This window comes from Ornithodoros turicata, chromosome 6, assembly GCF_037126465.1.
Source record: "Ornithodoros turicata isolate Travis chromosome 6, ASM3712646v1, whole genome shotgun sequence".
In the NCBI taxonomy this organism is placed as follows: domain Eukaryota; kingdom Metazoa; phylum Arthropoda; class Arachnida; order Ixodida; family Argasidae; genus Ornithodoros; species Ornithodoros turicata.
Genome location: NC_088206.1, coordinates 49,414,755 through 49,436,169, shown reverse-complemented (window position 1 = coordinate 49,436,169; position 21,415 = coordinate 49,414,755). Strand labels below are relative to the sequence as shown.

The window sequence follows — 21,415 nt, the reverse complement described above, 5'->3', positions numbered from 1 at the left end:
GCGTGGGGATATATGGGCAAAAAAAGGAAGGCGCGCTTCATGATGACTTCGACAGCAGCAGCGGGATATTCGCTGCACCGCCCCTTTTAATGGGAACTTCCACTTCACTCTAATTGGTGGAAGAGGCGCAAAAATGCGCGCAACGGCCCGTAATGGCCGACCAAGAGAAGAATGCAGGAAGAGAGAGAGAGAGAAAGAAAAAAAAAAGAGCGATTCGTGCTGGTGCCGCTACTAGAGGCAGTGGAATGGCTGTTTTGGCGGTTTGCAATTAGGCTAGATTAATGAGCTGCAAGTGCCTGCCGGCAGGGAGACATTGCAGAGGGCCTCGGGGGGACCCTTTATTCGGATGCCCTACCGTTCACATACGCATGCACGAAAATACGTACTGCTTTTATATTTTCCGCGCGTTAGCGATGCAAAGAAATTTTTGCTTCGGATTATAACAACAGCAGTTGACCAAATGTGCTATTTTTGGGATGCTGAAAGAGAAGGAAAAAGAGAATGATGACACAATAAAGAATGGAGAAAAAGAATAAAAGCGTAATGCAGGTAAAGCAGAAAGCATAAGGCTTAAGTATCGTCACTCTTAAAACAGAACTTCACCGCATGGCTGGTTAGGACCGTGCTATCCCGTGAAGCTCTGTTTTTAGAGTGTTACACTTTAAAAACAGAGCTTCACGGGATAGCACAGTCCGGGGTATACACTGTATACCCCGGAAGTTATTATGCTGAACGAACTACAAAAACTAGTAACGTCGTGCGTTTTCTCCAAGAAACGGGCCTTGCGCAAAAAACCCTGTACCCTTCTCTGCACCCCAAAGAACCCCCCCCCCCCTCTCTCTCTCTCTGTTTTGTGAGTGCAGGTAGCAACTGACAGAGGGATGCCGCGTTCGTTTGCCGAAGTTGGTCTCGCGTGATTACCACAGAAGGGCGTACGCCCCGCTCTGTCGTCAAGTCAGGAGTGGTGACTATTGGCGCCGAGAAGTTTGGGAGTCGCCCCCTGGTGTTCACTGAACGAACATGTCGTGGGGATGTTTCATTTCATTTCATTTCATTTCATTATATTACCCTCAATCGCAATCGCATTACAGAGGGGAGTGAGGCAAAAAAATACTCAAAACTACACATATAAAAATAGTATGAAAATAACAATACAATAACAAAGAACAATGTTATAACAACAGCAGCTGAGAGACTGCTTTGCGAAATGAATCTGGGTTAGTTATCTCAACTATGTTACGTAGAAGGTGGTTCCACTCAGTTGCTGTACGCGGGAAAAAAGAATGAAAGTAAGAATTACCGTTACATGAAGGAACGTGAACTTTACAACAATGATCAGTGCGGGACGAGATGTAAAAGGAGCAAGTGATAAATTGTGTACTCAATTCGGCGTGCTGATAAATTTTATGAAAGAGACAAAGCCTAGATATTTTCTTGCGTATCTGAAGTGGCGGCAAACCCAGAGATTGTTTCATTGATGTGATGCTGCTAGTGTGATGGTAGTTTGATAGCATAAAACGTGTAGAATGGTTTTGTATCATTTCAATGGCAGTAGTTAGTGTGGAAGAGCTAGGATCCCAAATGGCAGTTGCGTATTCCAGTTTCGGACGAACTAAAGTCTTGTAAATTTTTAGCTACATGTTGGCAGGGGCCTTTGAAAAATTACGCCGCAAGTAACCTAATGAACGGTAAGAATTACCAGTGACATAGTCCACATGGCTCTTCCAACTGAGGTCAGAGGTTATATGCACACCAAGGTACTTATAAGATATAACAGTTGATAAGGTTGCGTTGTTTAGTATATAATTAGGCGAAGTTGAATTAGTACGTGAGACTCGCATGACTTTGCATTTATTAGTATTCAGAACCATTAGTCATTTGCTGCACCATTCGGCATGTTTCCGGGTAGTATCCGCACATTGCATTGTGTACAATGCATTACAAGTGTAAGAGGCTGTCCAGCGTTGATATTTCCTGGTAATGCATGACGAAAACGACATATGTAGTCCAAGTAAGTCTCAATGTCATACCAATATGACAGTTTTTTACTGTAATGAACAGAAACGAAACCGAAACGAGGATACCCACAAAGAGGCGGCACAGTGGCGCCCCTAGTGAGGGTCTCGCCGCCACCCAGGATTTTTTCCCAGGGGAGGACAAATTGCTTTTCTAAGGGGGGGGGGGAGGGGGAGCAAAGCGTCCCACCAATGGACACTATATATAGACAGGACAGAACGACGACCATCGAAACCTCTGATATGCGGAGGATTTGGTGGATGACATTCAGATTATTATGACGACTAAAGGGTGCGCAGGATCTTCTATCTCAATGAGGGAGAGGAGGCAGCCCCCTCCTGCCCCCCTCTCGCAACGCCCATGGCAGTAACGGCATCATTCTGTGCAGCAGTTGCCGTCCTTCTGCGTGTCAATGGATGATGAGGTACTGTTTGTAGACCACTCGTAAATAGCACACCATCACCACCACTGTTGTTAGAGGCTTGGGACCAACGGCAGCATAATCACCCCTGTCTTTAGGGCGTACTTCACTTTTGTTCTAAAGTCATCGAAACAGAGCATCGCAGGCCCTTTCGTTCAGTGTCTTTTACAGTGAAATGATTTCCAGGATGTGATTTTTTTTACGCGTATAAAAAATGCAAACACCCGGAAGTAACGCAGACAACGTCCCTTATTGTTTTATGGCCTCTATGGTTTTCGACGTGGAACGATCCCACCGCCCAACTGCACGCTCTCGGGACATCATGCTGGGAGTAACGTTGGCCAGTGTGCCATAATAGGGGCGTGGCCAATTTAATCTTTTGTTTCTCTCTCGTACGTGGCTTTATTAATGGCCGAGGCACACGGTACGCTGCTATTTATCACGGGCTTTATCGGCAACGGCCGATTACGCGCCCGTTTCAGTGGAGATTAATAAGCGACTTCATCTGTTCAGACGGATCGATTTTATTTTTCATATACCTCCACGTCCGAGAGACGCTGTTGAATAAAAATGCGCCACTTCTCCTGCAACACTGGGATATGCACCCTATAAAACGGGATATATGTCGATTTTTATGCGTATATTTTTTTCCAGAAATACACCTACAGAGTTTGAACGTCGTGTTGTACGCCGGTCATTGGCAAGAATCCTACAAGTCATACACAATGGTGGCGGGCGCCGGCATTTTTACCGCTTAGTTTGCTTGTACAGTGTGCTTGCCAGTATTTATTATCAATTTAAAAAAAGTATGTAAATTGGGAGTCCACCTGTATTCCTCTTTGGTACATGCCTTGACCCGTATGTATTTCGTGGTTGAAAATCGTATGTGTAACATTTTACAGACACTGCTGTGTATGCGGAAGTTAAGCATCGGATAGCATTCGTGCGCCGTACGTCCCAGATATCGCGACGCGGCGAGTCACGGAAGAAGCACGCTGCGAAGGTGGCGTGATGCGACATTGGCTAACGTGAGGTGTGGTGATCCAGGTAGCGGGAGTGGAAAGCACAAGACAAGCCTTTCGCCAGGACGGCTCCGCCGAGGAAGGTTCTTGTCTTGTGTACTTGCAATACGAACTCGTTGAGAAAATATTTTAAAGATGCCTAAACATCTGAACCGGGTTCGAGTTGCAATGCATTTGTAAGAGATAATTTCGAAATATGAACATATTATATGTTAAGATCTCTCAAACACAGAGAAAGAATCGTGTTAAAGTCTGCCCACAATGCGTAGCGGCACAGCTGTATTTCGGCTGCGAGTACCAAGAGTGACTTTGAACTTTTGGCAATCAGCCAAATTGACTTGCTGAAGTATTCCGCTCCACATGGTGCGATGAATATGAAACAGGAGGAATATAACTATAAAGGGTAATTAGCTTTCTTTTTGCACAAATCAGTCGGCATCGACAAGACTGCACAAAAAGTCTGAATTGGATTGGAAAAGAAAGAAAAATATAGAGAGGTTAGTCCCGACCCAGTCAGAACTGGCTACTCCAAAACGCGTTTCTGAGTGGAAAAACTAGAGCCAGAACAAAGAGAAGAACAAACAAACAAATAAAAACAGGAAAGAGGAAAGGGGTAGAGTGGGTGAAGCAGGAGAAATCATAAGTCTAATCTGGGCACATCGCCTCATCGTCGTTGGAATCTGCCAGTCGCGTGTTTCTTGGTCGACTGTTTAATGCAACGACACTTTTCACGTGGAACAGGGTGGAACAAAGATTCATCGAAACGGTAGAAAATTATGGAGGGGGATGTATTTATTAGGACAGAGAAAAAAAAAGGGGGAAAGGAAAAGGACACGAAAGGAGGAGGAAATTATTGGGGAGGGGGGGTATGTTTAATGATAAGAAAGAAGAGGAACGAGGGAAAGGTCAGCCAGACAGGGTGTCGGCTTGCTATTCCCCACCCCCCCAAAAAAGAAAAAAATATTGGGTTTAAAGCGCAACATCCATGGAATAGATAGCAAGACACAAACGGGGGTAAACTTCAGATACTGCACGTGAAATCCAACTGCTGAAGCATCGTACGGCGACACAACGGGCAGAAAGAGCAATACGCTGTTACGTCATTAGCGGAGTCATTTTGATGAACGGTTCCTTCCTTCCCTGCGACATTTGCCTCGCTTTATAAGCGTCTTGGTTTGTTTTCGTTATTCCTCCTTCCCCACTTTTATTTCTTCCGTTCTTTCGGGGCACGTTCTGTTGATCTCAGCGAAACCCCTTCCTCCGAGTTCACGGCTCGCTGGGGTTCGGAGGTGCGTGACCTCTTCTCGATTGGGAGCGGCCGTGACGGCATTCATCGTGGCAGCGAGATTGTTATGTGAACCGTCTTCTGGCAATTGCGGGGGATTCCGACACAGGCAACCGCTCGAGTGGAACGCCGTCAGATAGACGTAGCTCAAGAGAGCTACGAGCGAAACGAATAGCATATATGTTAATAACTCGCATGGTTTCAGTTGCGGGCGTACATGTTGCTGTTCACTAGAACTTTTTCTCATTACTTTCTCGGGGGAGGACTCGCGGAAACATTCCGGAAAAAGGGCGCCATTTATTTTGCTCTTTAAACAGAATTTCATAGCATAACAAGCTGCCTAGCCAGCATATGACCATCATGCCGAATGGCATCGTTATATCCCCCGATTTTTTGCAAACAGGAAGTGCACAGCTTTTTGTGACACGGTTATTGTGACCAAAAGTCGTACGCCTCGCGTTTTCCGCAATTAGGAGTGATAACGGTTCCATTCTGTGCAATGGTTGACCTTCAGCGTATGCTGGGTGGTACTAAGTTCTGGCTCAAGGGTGCTCTTTCCCATCGCACACTCTATACCACCCTATACACCTTTCATCGCCGGAAAGTATAGCTGCACACTGTGTATTGGATTTAATATAGGCATTTTGTGTGTGTGTGTGTGGCGGGGTTTCAAAACTGTGGTTCCGTCTGCATGCACTGTAACGCACTTCTGCGTACACTGTAGGATTGATCAGCATGTAGTACGCTCAACATCAACTCTCACTCAGAATAATAATCTTCTTTTTCTATTTAAAACTGGAGGATGGGCCAAGAATGACTTTTTTTTCTTTTCTGAAATGCCATTTGAAAATGGCATGTGTGGTTATGTGGTGAACTTCGCTTTCTGGAGTGTACAAACTGGAAAATTTTCTGGAAAACTTGTGCGACGGGCGCCGTCCGACATTTATGTGTATACGTGCGTATATTAAGAATCGGATGTCCGTAGTATAATTAAGATTACACCGCGTGGATTAATAGAGGTAGCTAGAAATGTGCGCGTAACTTGAAACTCCCCATTTATCATCTCACACTAAAGTTGTTGTTGTTGCGCGTAATTTCATATCCTTCAATTGGAACGCTCTTAAAACAGAAGTTCACCTTATACTAGCACGCTGACGGTCAACCGCTTCAGATAATGATTTGTGGGAAGCGCGGGACGTATGCCTTTTTGTGGAAACTAACGGAACTGCGTAGCTGTCACAAAAAGGCGTACGCAACCTATTTTTGCGTACCTATATTGCGTACGCAACGCAATCAGGAGAGAGAACGATGTCATTCGGGATGACAATTTACTTAGGATCGTGTTATGCGGTGAAGTCCTGTTCTAAGGCATCGCAGGATGCTTTTGTTTGTTATAGCCGAGAACCGATAGCAGTGCATACAAAAAAAGGGAAAGAGACATGGCTTATAGCGCGTTTCTTCGGTAGACGAATTGAGCGACTGCTCCCTAACAGAGACGCATTTCGTTCCGAAACTCTTCTACTATTTGTACAACGCTAGGCCACAGAATAGGCCTCGTAATTTCTGCTTCGCGGATTCGCTTCGAAGATGCGGGTCTTTTTGAGCCTAATAACTCAGCGAGTGAGTTCTTCGTACAGCGCGACGCGATGAACAAACTTCTGGTAACTTTCGGGACCGTTGTTGGCTTTCGAGCGATAAAGTCAAGTTATACGGGCTCCTGTATGATATTGAGAAAAGCCGCTCGACTACAGATGAGACAAGACGATGGAAGAGAATGATAAGAAAGAGGAATAATTGCATGCAAGTTTGGATGCGCGTGCGACGGAGCATTCCACAGCGCTTACACAATTCTATAAACGGATGGTGGTGGTAGTGATGAAAGGGCTCGCCGTTGTGAACTTAGTCTCAGTGCGGTGAGCAACGTCGCGACTAACGCCCTTAAGGAATGTACGTCATGGGCCGACTTCTAAGGGAACTAGGGAAAGGAAAAAACGGAACTTCACCGCATGGCACGCTCCTAGTCAACCATCATCCACAATGACATCCTTCTCTCCCCTTATTTGTTGAAAACTGAATGCATATACCTTTTGGGACAGTTGAAATATTCAATATGCAAAATATATGCGCTATACATGTTTCAATATATTCAATATACGAGTTGAGGCTTGTGTTATGTTTGTCCCTTTGTATGTTCCAGCCTCAGAACAAATACTTTACAGCATGTTTCGGGACACTTATGGAGTTATGCTAAGTGTCACAAAAAGCCGTACGCTCCGTGTTTTCCAGGTGTGATAATGGTATCATTTTGTGCAGTGACTGGCCTCCAGTGTGCTACGTGGTGACGTTCTGTTTTAAGAGCCAATTTCGACGCCTTTGCGTGACAGCACAAGTGTCACACAAAGGCTTACACCTTCCGTTTTCAAGAAATCAGGGGAGAGAACGCTTTCATTCGAGATGATAGCTGGCTACGAGCGGGTCAAGCGGTGAAGTTGTGTTTTATTTCGAGTGTAGCTGTTACGGCAGCCTACTCGGTTAAAACAGAACTTCATCACATAACACTTCCAGGAGCCAACTGTCATTCCGGGAGACCGTGTTCTCTCTCCTGGGGGCTTAATCGCTGCGCGAGCGAAACGAACCGACATAAGGAGTCGTTAGCTTACCGAAACGAAAAATGATAACGAAGTTGCACGCATAACGAGGAAACGAGGCTGTCACAGCGGGCCTAGCGGGCCTAGGTCTCGCCCTACCTCTTGCAAGATGGCAAGTTTCGACTCCGTTAGGCTTAGCAGTCCCGTGTTTCCCCTGCGCTAAAAGTGAATCAGATGGGGTTGTTGAAATGCATATCAAAAAGTTCTAGTCTACAGAATTTTATAATTCTTACATTTTTAAATTCAGTATATGACCTTCTTCCACTTCTCTGCAATATTTACCTTCCTAACTCCTTCACAATTTTTTTAAAAACGGTCCCGATACGGAACTACACCCTAAAATACCGTTAGTTTCATGCATCGGGCCATACCCTCGTATTGCTAGGCAGTTGTTCGAGCACTGCGAAAACCACGCGACGACGGCATGTTTGCTGCCTTCCAAAGAATAGTCGAAAAACTGAAGAAGTGAAGTGACGGAAGTGACGTTGACGCGCTCGCGCCCCGGGCGTAGTCAGCTAATGTCACGTGCACGGCCGTAACGACACCGACAGCTTAACGACATCGGTTGACGAAGAAATGCGATTGCGCCAAGGGGCTATCGTCGTTACGTTTGTTCTATTCGGTAGCCTCCTGCTTCGCCTGCCGTGTTAAGGACGGAGAAGAGGATGAGAAGGGCCGCGCGCATCCCTCGGGTTCTGTACCTTCCCCCATTTCGGTATGCAGCCGAGTATGTTCGGTCGAAGTTGTGGTCAGAGATTACGCCACCGTCCCGTTGACGAAGCGAGCACGAAATTTGCCCGGTGAAACCCGTCTCGCGCTAGTTTTAACGATAGCCGTTGGTTGCTCTTATCGTTAGGGGGGGATATGTTTAATGCAAAGTAAGAAGGAAAGGGAAAGGTTAGCCACGGTGTGGGCTTGCTATTCCCTAATGCTTTCAAGCAAACAGAAGAAAACAGCTGGGGTACAGAAAATTATCAAAAAATACAGAAGTAACAGCTCCTTCACTAATCGTTGCGCATCAGAGAATGCCCAGGAGTTTCGATTCCCGAAGGAATCGTGTCAGCGCAGACGTGACTTCAGCGTGCTGGGTAGGGCCAAGTAGCACCGCGAGGGAAAGCTCTCGGTAGCCTAGATGAGCAAGGCGGCGCCGGAGACTCGATCGGTGGACTTCGTACCGCTGGCAGGCAATGAGAATGTGTGGCACATCGGATTCTACTTTGCACGTTGGGCAAAGAAGTGATGGGTGCTGATTCATCTTAAATAGGAAGAGAGGAGTTCGGGCCACATTCAGCCGCAGCCGATGAATCAGCGATTCCTCGATGCGCGGGATGCGGCCAGGCACAGCATATGTCATTAAAGGGTCAATGGATTTGAGGAAGGCATTGGTGCGTATAGCTTCTTGCTGAAAGAGCTGTGTGCGGTTGGCAGTGAAGCGGCGGATTTTCAGCTGGCACATAGAGTGCGCAAGGGGAAAGACAGTTGGTTGCTCAGCGTCGTGGGCTTGCCGAGCAAGAGCGTCAGCACGGTCATTGCCTGAAATTCCGACATGGCTCGGGATCCATTGGAACACCACTTCGTGTCCCAGTGATACAAGTTCAGAGTGCAGGGCGATGATCGTGGTATAGGTGTCACTGATGACTGCGGCAGAGTAAGAGGCCAGCGCCTCCAGAGCCACTTTACTGTCAGTGAGGACCGACCAGGCCCTGGGCGCACACGAGGAGACATGTCTCAAAGCGGCCAGTAGTGCGAATGCCTCGGCCTCAGCAGATGACATAAGAGGGAGCTTGAAGCCGTGCTCAGCTCCATCCTCTGGGATGCAGAAGGCAGCAGACGACCCAACTAGAGAGACTGAAGCATCGGTGTATATCTGGGTGCGATGCCGGTGGTGACTGTAGATGTGGAACAAGGTCAGTTGGCAGGCCACAACTGTTGGCTTATCGTTAGCTCGTGAGGTGGACTTGCGATTAAGCACCCAGATTTGTTCAATATGGGATGGATTTGCCTATTTAGGAGAATTTTTAGTCGTGGTGGTGGTGGTAATGATAAAAGGGCTCGCTGTTTTCGGCCTCACAGAGGTGGGCAACGTTACGACTGAAGCCCTGGGAGAATGTGCGTCCTGGACCAACTTCTAAGGAAACTGTGCCGACATATGTCTGATACTTTTTAGTTTGCATAACGTGCGCACAAGTGCCGAACACTTTGTTTTGCACAAGTCAGCAGGGAGAACGATATTATTTGAATAACCGTTGGCGGTGTTATGTGGTGAAGTTCTGTTTCAAGAGTGTAGGACTGTGGAAAATCTCGACCACCTGGTGTCTTTTAAAGTGCCCCGGAAATGTCCGAAACACGATGCAAGGAACAATGCTTGCCTCCCTCACATCGTCGCAGTCCTCGGCCTGTACATGAAAAGCTTCTAATCAAACTTATTATTTGTCTCTCCTCTATATTCCATATTTTATTTCGTGAATCAAAATATTAAGAACGACTAAAAAGGAGTAAACGCAGTATTTTGTGTTTAATATACAAAAGTAATCAGGCTATACAATACGTATTTTTAGAAAAGAAAACGGGATGCACGTAACCATCTCAGTCGTTATTTCTCAGGTTTCTCTATTACAAAGACAAGCGTGTATAGTGGATATACACTTTGCGTGAGATGCGTTTTAATTAGGCCGTCGGCCCGTTCGACCTAACGACTATCCAATGCGAGTTAATTCCTCGTTATCGAACCCTCTACGAAGGAGAGAGAGAGAAGGAACAGCCTCGCTCTATAATGCCTGTATACACATGCACTTGGAGTGATACGTGTGTTGCGGTGTTCCATTTATATAAATCCCCTCGTGAGAGTGGAGGAAAGGGGGAAGCTCTTATTAATTGCTCCCGTCGGTCTCGTTAGTAAGCGAGAGTGATATCAATTTTAGTCCCGTTCTCCCCTTCTTTCTTCTGCTCTACTCGCTAATTCGCGTTGCGGCTATAGGCGACATGGCGCGATAGAAGAGGGTTTGTATGCAGTTTCTTTGCACGTATAGCTAAGAGGAGATTACCATGTAGATTAAGGATGTGTATACGAGTCCCTCTCCTTCGCTGAGGTACGCGCAAGATAGACTCCGCGAAACTCGGAGCATCGGGATTGTTGCAGATGCAGTCAATATGTTGCAAACGGTGCGTTAACCAACTGCGTCGATACTGCAAGGCGTTGCGATTTATACGGCACCGAAAGAGTAAGAGAGAAGCAACGTGGCGTTTCTTAAAGGACCACTAAAGTGCAAAAATTTCTCCTCTCGGAGCGTCCCAAAGTAGCCAGTCCCGAGTACTTTGGGACTAACATCTCAATTTTCTCTTTTATCAATCAATCAATCAATCTCTTCTCGGAATGAAAGATGTCGCTACCTTGACACCAACCCAAAAGGAACCGTTGCCGAACCGTTGCGTCGTTCGTGCTTTTTGCGAGAACGAAAACTTAGCCATTTTTTCATTGAAAACTTATAGTTTGCACCTTCCCTTTCCCTCTCCTCCCCAAGAAGTGCTGTAATGCGGAGTGGCCTGTCATTGGTCTCCTCAAACGATTTGCCCAATCATCGTTTGAAGGAACCAATCCGACGCCTATTCGCATTGCCGCGCTTCTTGAAAATGAGCGGTAGGTGTAAACAGCAGTTACGTCCTCACATAAATCACAAACGGAAGTCGTTGTCGTTAAGACGTGTCGTAACGTAAGCCGTTGCCGTCGAGTTGTAGGAAAGACGTGTACACGGGAGGCATCAGAGTATAAAAGACTGCGCTATCCGTGAACGTATTCGGATACCTGCAGATATACGCAAAACATTTGCGGATTCATACAGTTTGAACAACAATACCGGCATGCGGATCGGATTCTGATGCCGCTCGAGCGAACGGTCGCTGATCAAAATGGGGGATAGGTACCCGGTCGGATGCGTATAATACGAGTGAATGTATCGAACTAGCCATCATCCTACGACTAAATTGCACATCAGCCGTGCATTCTGTTATTTGCTCTAGGGGGAGGACGCGGGTCGTTCGAATCGGAAGCGGGTAAAGCGTTCAACTTCGCAGGTCGGATGCGGGTACGGAAGTAAAGCAGCAGTTGGGATGCGGATCGCACACGGACAGCGAAATGCCCATTCGCGTTGAGCTTTACGCCACTGTCATTCGTGTGAGTTTCTTGAGTTAGAACGAGTAAATAATTGAAACATAGGAGTCGTCGAGAAAGCCAGACAGCGGCGGGTTTGAATCACACGCCTCTCGATTGCCCGTCGAGTGCGCTAATCAATTACGCCGCGCTGGCGTCTGCTTTACGACGACCTCATTCAACTAGCCAGACTCGCACTCGCTCTCTTCTCATTATCTCTTACATTTCTTCTCATACACACACACACACATACAGGGTGTCCCAGAAAACGTGTCATTGAATTATAATAAAAAAACTACGCCACCTAGAATCATGCGGTCAACAGCATTTGTTCTTATTATGTTTTTTCCACCTCCTAATGTGAATGTCATGTACTCCAAGTCTAATTATGTAAATATTTGCGAACTGAACTCGGAAATCTGCCAAGTAAAGGTCACTTTTTTACCGCACCAATATGAAGAGCGTGTCGAATTCACACGAATTCATGATAATTCACAGTGATATTCACGAGTTATCCCATCGGAATAAATAGCCGAATATCATGCTTTTCGGAGCACCGGATTGGGTTGGATTGGATTGGAAAAGAAAGAAAAATATGGAGAGGTTAGTCCCGACCCAGTCAGAACTGGCTACTCCAAAACGCGTTTGTTGGTAAACAAAAAGAAAGAAAAAGGTCAGCTACGAAAAATAGGACAAACAAACAAACAACCAAGCAGGATAAAGCATAAAGGAAGACGGGGGAAAGGAAAGGGGGAGACGTTCGACGCCGAGAAACACTCACTGCACAATGTCAGATATAGTGCGAACACAATGTCACCGAAGTTTTCACAGAGTGTCCAGCAAGTCCGAAGCGGTAAGACCACCGGAGCACCGGACCATAGCGCGCGATGACTTTTTGAGCGCAATCGCTCTCAGTGCGATGAAAGGAGGTTCCGAGGACAGCCCACAGAGTGATAGTAGAAAAAGTAACAGTTCCTAAAATTGGGGGAGGGAAAGCATTATCCCAGCGAAAGTCGGACATGATAAGCCGTGCCTGTTTTATCTCTTTCTGCGATGTAGGGGAGGGCTGAGTTTCCAACCTCCTTTCGTCGGACTGACAAAGATTGCGCTGAAAAATTCATCGTGCGCTGTTCTGGGCGACCTCCGTAGAGCATGATGTTCGACTATTTTTTCCGATGGGATAGCTCCTGAATATGCCTTTCAATTATCATTAATTTGACTAAAGTAGACACGCTCTTCAAATTGGTGGGGTAAAAAAGTGACCTTTAATAGGCAAATTTCCGACTTAAGCTCGCAAAAATTGACATAATTAAACTGACGTTACACGACATTCACGTGATGAGACGTCAAAAACCCAGTAAGAACAAATGCCATTGACCGCATGACTCTAGGTGGTATAGTGTTTTTATTATAATTCAATGACACGTTTTCTGGGACACCCTGGTGGGGGGGGGGAATATAGGTTTATTGCACATTTTTTGCGACAATTATGTGCTGCATAGGTGTCACAAAAAGGCGTACGCCTCCCGTTTCCAACTAATCAGGGAAAAGAATGATGTCATTCGGGATGATGGTTGGCTAGAGGGTTCCATGCGGTGAAGTTCTGTTTTAAGAATGCAGGGGGCCAGGAAAGCCTTAGCCATTCTTTCGTTTTCGAATACTGTTGGATATAATATACCTGGAATTGTTTGTCACAGCAAGCTGTTGATTGTAACCAGGGATGACAAATCCGGATATTTTTAAAAATATCCTCTCCAGTGGCCTTTTTTGGATAAAACCCGGATATTTTTGGAGAATATAGGCAAGCCTAGAAATGGTGACAGAGTATAAAAATCATCTGTGTTTTGCTGTTCTTGTTGATTTCGGGTGACCTCTCATAGTTTCGGTTTATGGAACTGCCTCTCCCAATAACATTAAATGAGTTTTCATTGTTTTCCGAAAGGTAGAGTCCCGTGCACGCGTCGGTGAATGGTGTAGAAGCTACACGCCTGGATTAACAGTCGTACTTCAGTTACAATGCCTCCAGGAAGCAGAAGAAAGTATCTCCCTAAATGGGCAAAAGTAGAAGAAAATAGGAACAAAGCGAAACCTGAAAAGTTCAAAAACTCAAGTTAAAAAGTTATAAAAAAAAAGTTAATGTTGCGCGTACCTGGGTTTTTGTAAACAGCCAACACTACAATAAAATGAAGCGGGAGTTTTCCGTGAGACGTTGAATTAAGATTGCCTTTCAATCGCATCTGGACAAAATCTTAAAAAATCTGGATTAAATTGTGTGGATAAAATAAAAAAAAAAACACCGGATAGAATACATGTGGATTAAATTCAAACAACCCTGACTGTAACTCACTAGCATCATTTATTGACCTTGTTCAAAGTGTTTCGCATTGAATTTTGTTAGATGTGCGTGAATTTTTATAACCGTACTATTCATATTGCAGCTATAACTATGTTGTCTCACTGTATAGTTGTTAGTGTATTACCTGCTACTTTGTATGCCACTCCTTCTATGACATTTTTAATGTCAGAAGTATTCTAAATAAAATAAATATACAAAAGTTCAGAGAAAGGTTCTTGCACCATGAACTCTCCGAGAATGGTTATTTTTCTATGCGTATACTAGTTGCTCCAGCGAACCACAGCTCATAGTAACGACTGATCGCTGAATGACAACGAAGGGAATCTTTTTACCGTGTCTTTTCCCGTTTTCAGGGGGGTTTCAATACCCGTATGCACCCCATATAGCGGGGCTTTTACCTTTCAGGAATAATTTGGCCCGATATCCCTCTTGCCGAATCGGTTTTATTAGTTTAAGCCCCCTTCCTGGCTGCCCTTTTATCGAATTATCCCGTCTCTGCCCGTCGAGAATAATGAGGCCTCCCTTTCATTCCTTCCTTTCTTTTTCTGTAGATCCACTCACAACGTTACAGGCCATTTGTCCGTCTGCTGTTTAGATACTCGTGTAGTGTTACAGGCTTCTTTTTCTTATTTTCTCTCTACGTTTGTACACGTGTCCATTACGGTCGGCGCGATTTTTCTTTCTTTCTTCGCTTCCAGGTACGATACCGTAATTTTTTATACGCAAGAATACTGTGACAGACATGTGGAACAGATTGCAATGGCCCTTGGCTAGTGCTGCTAACCTCGAGCCACGTTGCTGCAAGTTATGCTTACATGCAATGATGGCTTACATGACCGGGACTTCTTTTTTCGTTCAGTTTTGATGATGATGATGATGATGATGATGATGATGATGATGATAGGAGGAAAAAAATGGAAATTTTAGCCCGCGCACCGCGGGACAAGCTACTCCTACTAGAGAAAAAAGAAAAAAGAAAAAAAAAACGTTTGAAAGGACGAGAGCTCTGCTATGCTCTTAACGAAGGTGATGAGTGAGCGCTGTGCACCCTGACGATGAATCGCAGGCGATTCGCCAGCACTTTCACGACATCAAAGGGTCGGCCATCAAGACGGTCCATTGATCTCTGAAGTTGCAAACGGACAGTGCGAAATCGCGCGCATACGAGAAGAATATGTTCCGAATCTTCATGCACACCACATGTCGAACACAACGACGAAGGTTGGGCGCATATCTTGAACAGAAATGCGTTGGCCAATGGGACATTGAGACGAAGTCTGTGAAGCAAAACTTCGAGCGGCCGGGACGTCCGCGGAGGGAATCGGTAAGACAGGACCGGGTCAATTCTGCGCAGCAGCGACGTCGGCTCTGCGGAATTCGACCACTGGCTCCGAACTGAACCACGCTGGATGACGCACAACATACGTTTCGCATCCTCAGGGGTGAAATACGTATATCTTTTGCGTGGGACCTCGTTGGTAAGCATCACGCGCTGCTGTTTTGTACACTGCAGTGTTCATTGCTGCACCAATATCAGAATCTCCACGTCTGATAATTACGTCATAACCCTACTTTTGCAGATGGACATGTTCGATCACGCCGAGTAATCACAGTTTATTTTGTTTTTGTTTCCCAGTATCGAATGTTACATCCTAATTGCACACAGGAGAGCACATTTGTTAACCCATACGGAGGGCGCAGTGTCAGAAAAGACGGGATAAGTGTTTGTGTAAAAGGAAGCAAGAACTAAGAAGCAATAAAAGAACAACGGCAGAATCGACTTCCGATAAGCACGTCCTCAAAGCTGTGAACTATGATTGCTGCTGCTGATGGTGAGGATGATAATGATAGTAGAGAAATCATATGACGCTTCCTCAACGTAGCAATTGTATCGTCAACGTGCACGAGTCTTTTGTTTTGGACGATCTCTTCCACAGTGTCAAAAGCGCGACTCTGGGCGCATCCCCCAGGACGCCTGCCTTGTAAGAGATTATAGAAATGGGTGCCTCCGTGCTCAGTCTTGGCCCTTGCACATTTGTGATGCAGGTGTTAGAATTCGGACCATGAGCCTTAGGCCATGAGAATGGGGGGGGGGGGGGACATGTTTATTGGGAAAAAAAGGAAAAGGAGGAAAGGCTAGTCAGGCGTAAGCCGACTTGCTATTCCTTTAAGAAAAAAGAAAAATGAAGAAGAGAGGAAAAAACACTCAATGTTGCGTGTCTTGCCATTGTGTCTGCGTGGGTGTTACCACGAAGGCCTATGTGTCCCGGGATCCACTGAAGTATGTATTTGTCCTTTCTATGTTGTTCCAGCCTCAGAACGTCAGTTCTCTCATGTTCAACAGTTGCCTCTTGCATCGATCCCGTCGTATGATTGTGTGTATGAGTGAGAAAAATGTACGAGTGAAAGAGGGATGAGTGAGAGAGAGAGAGAGAGGTTGATTTGTCCCTTCAGATGATGCGCCCTTGGAAGTTGCTGGGGAGGTGTGTTAGCTTAGCTCAGTTGGTAGAGCCCTGGACCGGTAATCCAGAAGATGTGGGTTCGAGTCCTACAGCTGGCTAACCTTTTCAGTGACTTCCGTCTTTCATCGTTAATTTCTTAGGCTTGAGGCTTTGTATGTATTTGTCCTTTCTATGTTGTTCCAGCTTCAGAACATCAGTTCTCTCACGTCCGTGTATACCTGGCGATAGTTCTGATACGTGGAGTGCAGAAAGTCGAAAGCGAGTTGGAGGGCTACAGGTGCGGGAGTGTCAAACTTGCGCTGAAGACCGGGGATGGAGGAACAGATACCAGGACGTGCAAAGCACCACATTGCTGGCGCATAAGAGGGAGCGGTTGAGGAGGAAGGAAGATGATCATTCATGCGGGCGATGGCCTTGCCGAAATCTGAGTCAGGCCAGTCGTCGTCAATATGGCGAAGATAGTGGTGAGGGTGACGGGTGAGGTAGCGAGTATATACCAGAAGGGTATCAGCATCCCACAGAAGGGGAACAGGCGCCTCCTGTGCTTCAGCAAGGGTACAGTACGTCTCTGATGTTCGTGGCACCCCAGACAAATGCGGAGGCCGCGGGCCTGGGTGTTAAGTAGCTCGCGCTCCTGTGTTTGGCTGAGAGCATGCAAGACAGGGAGGCTGTAACGCAGTGTCCTCAACATGAGGGCCTGGTGGACGCGATGAAGATCAGAACAGGATGGATCCCAGGTCGCTCCAGCGATACGTCTGAGGACGTGAACTGAGGCAGCCGCCTTTGTAATGTTCATCTTCACATGGCGGGACCACGTTAGGTCGTGATCAAGTATTTGACCTAGGTATCGGCACGACGTGGCAAAAGTCACAGGGGAGCCGTCAAGGCATTTGCATTTGAAGCATTTGCGCGAGAACGCCATTGCGATAGTCTTCGCCGGGGAGACTGTTAGGCCACAGGAGACAAGGTAGGTGGTAGTCACATATAGAGAGCGTTGCAGTCGGCGCTGGATCGTACCTCGGCGGGTTGCAGAAGTTCAGATACAGATTTCGTTGGCGTATATCGTGATGTATGTATGAGCAGGCAGCAACGGGATAAGGGAGGCCATGATAAGATTACACAGGAGTGGGCTAAGGACACTGCCCTGCGGGACCCCACCGGTCCCGCGGTGCTTGGTGGTGTCACCATCGGCAGTGCGCACGAAGAGATAGCGGCCTGACAAAAAGTATTGTATCCACCGCACAGGGCAGCCGCCCAGTTGAGCTGCAGCAAGAGCGTCAACGATGGCAGCGTGATAAACGCTGTCGTAGGCTTTCTTTACATCGAGGAACACAGCGGCAGTCAATAATCCCTCTGCTTTGGCTTGTTGTACCTGGCTGACTAGGGTGACGACACAGTCCAGCGCTGAGCGGCCCGGGCGGAAACCCGCCATCACCTCCGAGAAATACTCAGAAGTCTCAAGGAACCAACTTAGACGTGTAAAAATCATGCGTTCAAGTGTCTTCCCTATACAGCTGGTGAGGGCAATGGGAAAGAGATAATGTGGTGCGGCGATTGGCCCGATTTGAGGATAAGAACCACCATTGCCGTCTTCCAATCCTCAGGAACTTGTCCGGTGCACCACCTCTCATTGAAAAGTCGCAGGAGGTGCAAGGGATCCGACAGGTGAAGGTGCCAAAGGGCCTTATAAGTAACTTGATCTGCCCCAGTTGAGGTGTGCGGAGGAGCGGCTGCAAGTGCAGTTTCGAGTTCAGGGTGGGTGAAAGGCGTGTCCATGACCGGATGTCTTGGCGCGTGGATTGGGACTGCAGGCATCGCTGAGCTGGGGGTGCTGGGGGTAAGTCTTGCTAAAAAATCTTCTGCAATTCAGACTGTGAGTTCTGTTCTGACTGCAGTTCAGACTGTGATGTACAGAGAGACAGGGAGCGGAACGGATTCCGCTGAGATACAGGGGAAGAGAGGCCTCGGAGTACTCCCCATGAGAACTGCATGATCCTTGTACTCTAAGGAAACGAAGCACCTATGTGAGATTGCCTAGAGCGAACAAGCAGCAGGAGATGTATAGACACGAAGCAGGTGCGTAGTAAACTCAGTAAGATCCTTCGTGCAGCGAGCTAAGGTCAGATGTTACTTCTTCCTAAGGCGCCTATGTACAATTAATGAGCCGAATATATAGTTAATATTTCCAAGGCTGGGAGTATGAATTGGTAATAAATGATCAGCAAAATGTTCCCTATAGACCCACTTTGAATTCACTGTATGGTAGAGGAAATTTTCAAAAGTTAAAACGGTCTCTCTCTATAGAATCGCTTTCTCTTCCTCCTTCCTCTTCTCTCTTCGCTTCGCTTTCTTCCTTTTCTTTTTTTTTTCTTTATCACATCACATCACATTCTCCTCAAGGGTTTTATAGCAAAACAATAGAACACATGGGAGGCAAAGAATGCAAATTTCCATTTATGATTTGTCATTCTGATCACTTGTGCGATATTTTATATCCTTGTTTCTGTCTCTTTTCGTTTCATATAATTTTTTATCGAGCAAATATCTGGAAAAATACTGAAGTTACACACGTGTGTATTATGAAGGAAGGGTAATACCCTGGAGACGTGGCATTTTAAAGCCTCTTAAAAATGCTGGTATCGCTTTAACATTGCTTTGGTAAACTCCCGTCGATTGGCTACGTTTCTCTCCAGCTGCCTCGTTAGGACTCAACCCTTCGAAAATTGACAGCGTTTCTCTTACGAAAGCAGGACATAAAGCGAGGCAAAGGCTTGCAATTCAAAACTCACTCACCAAACGCAGCGTTGTCGCTACGTAGCGTGTTAAGTGATACGAAACGTACTCAGACTAATGTGTCAAGAATAACGTACAGCTCACATCAGAGTTAACTTGAATGCCATTCCGGCCTGCAGACCCTGCTGGTGGTTAATAGAAATAGAAGTAGAAATAAGGCGGAGGGGGTGTTTTGGTTATCTATTTACAGTTAGACGGGTGACCTTCGTTATGAAGGCGTTTTTTTCTTCTTTTAGGTGCTGCCAGGGTGTCTCTCTTGCCGCTTCGCAGGCTCGAGCGGTGTTCAAGTTCACTTTCAAGCGAGTCGTACAAATTGAAAGTGTACCATAAAGCCTTATGCACGACTGAAAAATAAATAAAATACAAATAAAATAATGAAAACGGCGGCATGGTTGAGCGAGTTTATGCATCCGCTCGTTGGTCGTGCTGAAGAGTGGGAGGAGGTGGGTTCGAATCCTACCACTGGCTGTGCTGTGTAGGGTTTTTCCTGAGTTTTCCGGCAGACTTTCCAGACGAATGTCGCCGCAGTTCCCCTTGAAGTCGGCCCAGGACGCACACTAATCCCCCTGTCCCCCACTCCTTTCTGCCGTCCTCTCTCCATCTGTCCACGTCTGTACGTCGCTCATATCGCCACAGTTGTTACGTGGCGCTAACACGGGATGAAGACAGATTGCAGAAAAAGAGGAAAACAAGCAGATCAAAACAAAACGAAAGGAAAGAATCTATAAGGTGCAACAGTAAACGCTCCAGAATGTGACACAAAAGTCACATTTGAAGTTGTACGGAAGGTGGTACCTTAACAACAACAACAATCGTTTTCATAATAATGACTGGGTTGTTCCATCGCCACAGGTGGTACTCTACTCCATTGCTCGCTGCAATTTGATGAAAATATAATGATGAGCCTCACAGTGAGGTCTTCATTATCCAGAAAAGCGAGTAGAGCTTTTAGAGCGCCGCGTTGTGACGATGGAACAAGTAATTCCGTGGTGTCATCTTGGTACTACCGCGTAGCTTGCACTACATCAGTACACGGACTAGGGTCAGCGGCTCTATAAAACTGGAAACACAAACAGGACATCATGGGCTGAAAAGTACAAAAATAAGAGGTTAAAAACCGATTTTAGCTTTACATTTGCCACGTTAAAAAGGAGAACAGGAAATACAGTCAAGTAAACTCGTGTTTATGCTGTGGCCTGCACGAAAAGCAAACAGCTTCAACAACGTAATTATTAACAACGTTAATTCGTTATTACTTACGCAATGCTACTCTTAAGCGTAACGGATAACATACCAATCGATACCGCATTCTAAACTATATACTACTGTGGCATATTCGTGTTTGTTTTCCTTTCCGTTTGTTTGTTTTGCTTTTGTTTGTCTTTCTTTTTTCTTTTTTCCTTTCTTTCGTGGGAATAGCAAGCCGCCGTAGCGCAGGCTAACCTTTCCCTCCTATTTTTTATATAATAAACATATCCCCCCCCCCCCCCCCCGTCTCATACATAGGTGGAATGCAGTTTAAAGGAATCTCAATGGCCTACCGCCGAGGACATCCAGAGACGACGAAAGTGACACCTGAAGCTTTTTCTAAGCAGATGGGAACTTGAAAAAACAAAAGCAAAGTATGCGATGACCGCACTCTCCTCCTCCTTTCTCTGTCACCATCGTCCTTTGTCTGTAGGAACACCGCTCACGAAATAACGGGATGTCAGTGATACACGCAACCTCAAGGAAGCTCAACTTTTCGCACAGTAGTGTTCCTTCTTTTCTTTTCTGTGTTGCGTTACATCTCTCGACCGAGTAACGCCTTTGTTGATTGTTGCCTGAAGACCGCCTTGTTTGCTTTCCGCGCTGTTGAGCGATTTGCAAGATGACAGCGAAACAGTCGATGTCTTCGTAAGAGGCCTTTGCACCTTGTGCGTGGTTGTTTCCGTTACAGAACTTCATCTCTCATGTGTCGCTTCGCAACGACGAACCGTTATTTTCGTTCTTACATTGTGTCCCAGGGTTACGACTTGTGTCTCTTCCCTTTGTCCGTCCATGTGTCGGGAATGACAGCGGCAGTAATTTTCTCAACACATCTCAGCGTTTTGTTTCAGAGTTGAAATTTTTTTCTCTCTCTTTCTTTTTGTTTGTGTGTGTTTGTCCTGCAGACGCTAGTTCTTCTGCGGGTGTCTTGGTTGTTACTCTTCTGTGTTGTCCAATATTTCGCGTCACCCAGTCAAACATTTTACGCGCATATTTCTGGGAGGAACTCGAACGAGA

The 21,415-nt window shown here is 46.1% G+C and overlaps 1 protein-coding gene and 1 non-coding gene across 5 annotated transcripts in view; one reads left to right on the top strand and one right to left on the bottom strand.

Annotated features, from left to right (window-relative positions):
• LOC135396642 (uncharacterized) overlaps positions 1-21,415 on the bottom strand; it is a 502,925-nt gene that overhangs the window by 338,569 nt on the left and 142,941 nt on the right. The gene's annotated exons all lie outside the window — the stretch shown is intronic.
• Positions 16,383-16,455, top strand: Trnat-ggu (transfer RNA threonine (anticodon GGU)). Its single transcript has one exon. It is a non-coding gene; the product is annotated as a tRNA-Thr (tRNA).